Genomic DNA, 6,329 nt, shown 5'->3' on the forward strand with positions numbered 1-6,329 from the left:
CCTCCTAAATATTCCTGTACTGCCCCCTTTTTCAGGTGGTTAAGATGTAGTATTGTGTGAGTGGAATTGGGAGAAAATTTAGAAAGGTATTATATATTTAGAGCTTTGTATAATGGCTATGAATTTTTTTTTCTTTCTTTTTTTTCTTTTCTTTTTTCTTTTTTTTTTTTTTTTGCAGCTGACTTGAACCAGAATATTGCTGGATTTCCATAGCTTATAATTGGTCCAATACCAACTAAATTTCCTCAGGTTCTGCCAGGCAAACTGTCTTTGTTTTAAATCACCCTAGCAGGTAAAGAAAAAGTCAAGAGCTAGATGACTCATGGCTGAGGCAGTATAATGTAGAGATAAAATAAAGGTTACAATTATAGTACCTACCTTGTGTTTAGAAAAATCCCTAACATTTAATGAGTGCTATGTGTGTGTTTGATAAGTTAAAATCATGCTTAATGGAGCTCTTAAGTATAGACTATTATTTCTAGAATTCTAGCAAGGAAATGAAAAAGAGGGTTTTGTGGTGGGGTAAGGAAGTTACAGAGATTGTGTTGTAATTTATTTGTGTTCGATTTTACTTCAAGATTGGATATATACATAGGTTTATAAGCCAGAATGAACAAGTCAGTGGATAGTGGAACAGATTCCTAGCCCCATTCGGAGATATTAAATTTGAAACTCTGAAGAAAGGGCCAAAATTCATATATATGATTCTGATGACTTACAAAGTCCACCCTGACTATATTATTTATCTTCCCACCACACTCAACCCGTCTTGTCCTCTCTTTTCTTTCTTTTTTTTTTTTTAATATTTAAGAAAGTCAGAGTGCTACATTCATCACCTTGTTTGTATCTACCTAGAGGAGTCTTGGAAACTCGACTACCTTATGCTCTCCTATAAATGAACCTTGAGAACTTGTTTGGAGGTTCTAGCAGGGGAGCATAGTTACTTGTTAACCCTTGCAGAAAGAAAAGTGTTGGAAAAGGTGGTCCTCCTCTGCAGGAAAAGGTGGTCCTTTTTGAGGAAGGGTACATCTACCTAGCTGGTCAGATTAGCTAAATCAATCCTGAAAATCAATGGGGCGACAGATATTACAGTCAGATTTTCTTCACATCTCTCTCTCTTTTTTTTATTTGTAACATAAAATTTATCACTTTCTAACATACTGCTATGGACTAAATATTTACATCTCTCTCTTTTTCTGCCATGTGAAGATACAATGAGAAGACAACTACCTGTGAACAAGGAGGATCCTAGCCAAGAACTTGACGTTACTGGCACCCTGATCTCAGATTTTCAGCCTCCAGGATTGTGAGAAATCATTTTCTATTGTTTAAGAACCCTATCTATGGCATTTTTATTATAGCAACCCAAGACACGTACCATGTAGTTTATTAATTTATTCTTTTTAGTTTATTATTTGTCTCCTCCTATAGTATGTAAGCACCATGAAGACATGATTTTTTTCAATGTTGTGTCCTCAATACCTAGAATAGTTCCTATCTATAGTAGGTGCTCAATAAATAGTTAAATATTTATTCCCACATCAGGTAGGTATAGAAACCATTGTTCCAATGGATGTAGAAAGACAGAAACCTAAATGGTGGCAGGGAAGAGGAAATGGCAAGCAAGACTCTGGCCATTTCAGAAATTGGTCACTGTGTCTCAGAGAAGTGGCTGCCTAGTTTTCTGGCCAATAGAACAAACATGAGTCAATATTGACAATGGGAGGGAGGCAAAATCTATTCTTAACTTTTTTTGCCTCAATGGGTTTTTCGGCTTCCAAATGTAGAAGGGTCTGTTTTTTCCTGCTCATTTCAACCTCTTTTGGCATGTTATACCTCTCTCCCATAGTTTTTTCTGTCATTATTTTTATTAAATGTTTCATGATTTCTTCTTTTTACATATATACTTCAATATTTAGTGGAGAATGGAGAAGGCACTGATATCATGTTATAAAGTTAATCTGGAAATATAAAGGGCTAATAAAAAAGAAAACATATTTTATGAGTACAAATATTTGCAAGACAATTTAGAATTCTTGAATAATTAAGATAATTAAATAATTGCTTTAAACAGTTTTATCTAATTTACAGTTTTCCATTTTTCCCTAATTGCATCTAATTCAACTGTGTGAGATTTCAGAAAACGGTAAAGAATTATAAACTGGTAAAAAAAAAAATATTATTTAGGTCAAACCAGAATAAGCAGATGAAAACAAAACAGTAATCAAATTTTAATGACGTAATCTGGGCAAAACAAGCCACATGATGAAGACTGATAAGCCACATACCATCTTTCTTAAATGGTAAGAAATAAAATTTAGCTTTTTTTATACTGCTGAAAATTTAGACAATACCTAAATAAAGCAACTTACTGTATGCTTGGAGACAATGAAAATAGAGGTAAGGGTAAATTGGTATGTGTATTTAGAGAGCAGATCCATGAACAGTTAGTGTTTTGGAATAAATCTATTATAAAATAAAGCCTATACTGTATTAGCCATAGTATCTAGCCATAGTGGAATGTTAGAACAAGGAGACATCTGTGATGGTTAATTTTATTCATCAATTTGGCTAGCCTATGGCGAGCAGTTGTTTGGTTAAGCACTACTCCAAATGTTGCTGTAAATGTGTTTTATAGATGTGATTAATATTTACAATCAGTTGACTTTAAGTAAAGCAGATTAATCTCCATAATGTAGGTAGGGGTATCATCCAATCAGTCAACAGCCTTAAGAGCAAAGGTTTGCCTACAAAGGAAGAATTCTGCCTCTAAACTGAAATATAGAAATTCTGCCAGAGCTTCCAGCTTTTGAATTCAAGACTATCACATCCACTCTTAACTGAATTTCCAGTCTGTGGGCTTACCCTACAGCTTGCCAGCTCCCACGTTTATCTTAACCAATTTATTAAAATATTTCTCTTCAGCGCCCTCTCTCTCTCTCTCTCTCTCTCTCACACACACACACAGACACACACACACACACACATACATCTATAATATGTTATGATATATTATGTAAATATATATTATATAAACTATAATTATTTATTAATTAAAACAATAACAGTAATTGCTATATATTAGAGAAAGGGAGAGGAAATCTTAACTAATAGAGGATCTTAATACTTAAAAAAAAAAAAGAGCTTTCAAGAACATGACTATGGACCAGATACTGTGCAGTACACTTGGAATGTAGTGATGATGAATAAAAATACAAGTTCCATGGTGGTAGGGCTTTTGGTCTATTTTGTGCCTGATATATCCCTAGTATGTACAATAGTACACACAACACAGTAGTCACTGAATATAGATTTGTTGAAAATATAAATCTAGTTCTTGCCCTCGAGGAGCTAGGAAATTACTGAAGAGCCAGAGAAGTAAACAAATAATTATATTGCACAATATGTGCAACATATAGTTACACTATAATTTTGCTTCTTCTTTAAAAACAAACATAAACACATTTATAGATCATATCTGGAAGAAACCATGACAGCACTTGCTGTCATCTAGGGGAAGAACTTAGATGACCAGGCATTGGTGATGGGAGAGAAACTTTTCAATGAATATTCTTTTGTATCCTTTAATCAAAGCAAGTATTAACTTTTCAAACATATTTTTAAAATCATAGATGAACTTGTTCAAGATTAACATTTTTTGTAGCAATGTATTACAACAAATGAAAAGAAATAATCTAATATATGTCTAAAGCTAACTCACAACAGCTGAATTTAAAGGGGCTTTATTAATGTATTCTTTAAAATGAAATTTGTTCACTTAGATGCCACTTAATTTCAGAGGCTATGTGGATCAAAATTCTGTTGCCAATAATTGTTCTACTCACTTTAAAGGGAAAAATAGGAAGAAACTAACAAATATACTAATTTATGTCTACTTGTTTTTCAGCATCTCAAACAAAATTTAATTCCCAGATCCAGCTTTTGGCATGAGTTTTAACCAGTTGAAATGTACAAAAGAAGCACAGCTGCTTTTAAAGTATCACCCTACATTATTTACTAACTTAGGAAAATTAAACCTAAATACACTGCACTTCTGAATGGAAATTAATTGGCAATAACAATGTTGCTTCAGTTTTGCCACATTCTAAAACCATCAAGCTGAATATTGTATGTATTATTTTCTTCCATTCAGGCAATCACTTTTGTTCACTAAATATTCAGTACAAATTATAACATTAAATAAGCAGAGTTTTATACTCCATATTAACATTTCACTTTTTCAATGTCATTGAAAAAGAGCTTGTGCAAATTGGCAGTAATAACTGGCTCTCTTTAATTATGCTTCAGCAGTTAATGATTTGGGAAATTAAAAATAGAATTAAGCATATCAGATAGAAGAAATTTTACCATTAATGTTAAGCCACTAATAATGATATCTAATTGCCTTCTTTAGGCTCCCAAGGAATTCAGAATTCTGAATTATTGTCTAGTTTTGTGAGATGTCAAAGGGTGGAAAGAAAATGAGCCCTCAAAGTGAGCAGAGCAGTAGGTAATACAGAACTTGAGCTATGGTCTTCAGGGTTATTTTCTGCTGAGTTCAAGCATTCTAATCTTCTAAATGAAGATTCATAAGATATCTTTTATAAAGTATCTATTTTTTTTAAGAAATGTAAAATTGAAATCCTTTTCCATTTGGGCATGAGTTTTAACCATACCCAGATTTTAAAACTATTTGGTTTCAGTATTCCTCTGCTAACTCTGAAAAGAGTTCTCAAATAGTGGGTGGCTGGTTGACTGATTATTACCGGTTGCTACAGTTCTAGTGTCCCTGAGATGGTTAGAACCAATGTAGAAATTGAGCCCAGTTTGCCAGCAGGAGCCCTTCTTAATAAGAGTCTTCTGTCTTAGGGTCCACAGAAGCGATATACAAAAATATATTGTCTTAAAAATACTCATATCCTCTGACCCAATACTCTCTCTTGTGGTAAATTTGAAGAAATAATGAGAGATTATCTAAATCATTTAGGACAAAAGATGTTCATAGTAATGTTATCAGTCATAGGAAAGAAAAACATTTTTTTTTCTGACTCATACTTGCTATCTTTTCCAAATATCATATAATACATAGGTACTATATTGAGATTTTAGAAAAGTAAACACATAAGCAAAAAAAAAAAAAGTCTTTCAGGTTTAATATAAGTTCTCTTTGGAAAAAAATATATTCAATTGCTATTATCTAAAAGAGGGGGCTATGACAATACTGAAGTAGAGAAAGTACCACATATCTTCCTGGAAGACACCCAAAAGGCCATCACATTCTCAATGAAAGGATATGTTGAACTGAAACAAAGCACACTTTCCAAAAGAGCCTTCTTTTCTCACATTCGATCAATTTAAAACTTATATATTTTATTGAATATATAAGACGCTAATATAGTCTATTTAGCAAATACTATGAAAGACTAGTTTTCTCTCCACACTGTCAGGAATAACCAAAAATCACCTTTGTCATACCCAGTCATTCTCTATGTCACTAGGTGATTGTTTACTAAACACTGCATATTAAAGTTTCTCAGAGGTTCTGCAGCAATGAGACATGTTTGACATTGTTTGACGAAGAAGTTCTCAAACTTTATAATACTGTACCATTCTCTTCTCTCTAAAAATCTCAATAGTCCTAAGAAGTAACTTCTATGGAAGATACTTTGAGAAACATAGTACTTGGCTAATGATTCAAGTCCCTGTTACAGTTAAGTATAGCTTGACTGCACCTATTTGACATAGCTTTTTAAACAATCCCTTCATTTTGGTTTAAAATATAACAGTTTTAATTTTTTTACTAAACAAAGAAAAGGAGCTTCTTTCTATTAATAACTTTTCAGAAAACATTATGATAAGTCAGAGAATTTAGAAAATAACCCACAGATGAAATAACAGATAACATATACCTGGAGGAAAGATTGGCATAACTTATTTAGAAAACTAAATTAAAAAGTAAATATTACAGTTTATTTTAGACCTGCCCTCAATTTTACTAGACCTATTCTAATTTCTTTTTGGCTCTGGGCTCCTGGTCTCCTGATTATTTTTGTCTTATATAGTAGATTCTCTTATTTAGACTATTGGGCACCATTAATAAGTGCTATTGACATGAAAGTACTTCAAGATAAAGAATAAGTTGCCTTTCCCGTTAGCTAAAGCAGGAAATAATTTGGTGTGGTAGTAGTTAGTACAGCCCCTCCCTTCCTTCTGCCCTTCCATCTTCCATCCATCTTTTTGAGGTTGCTAGCAATTTGTCATGTAATTTTTAATTTTTTAAAAAAATATCCATTTCAAAATATAACATCAAAGTTACACACAATGAATGC

Source organism: Pteropus medius, unplaced genomic scaffold (assembly GCF_902729225.1).
Source record: "Pteropus medius unplaced genomic scaffold, Ma_sr-lr_union100, whole genome shotgun sequence".
NCBI lineage: Eukaryota > Metazoa > Chordata > Mammalia > Chiroptera > Pteropodidae > Pteropus > Pteropus medius.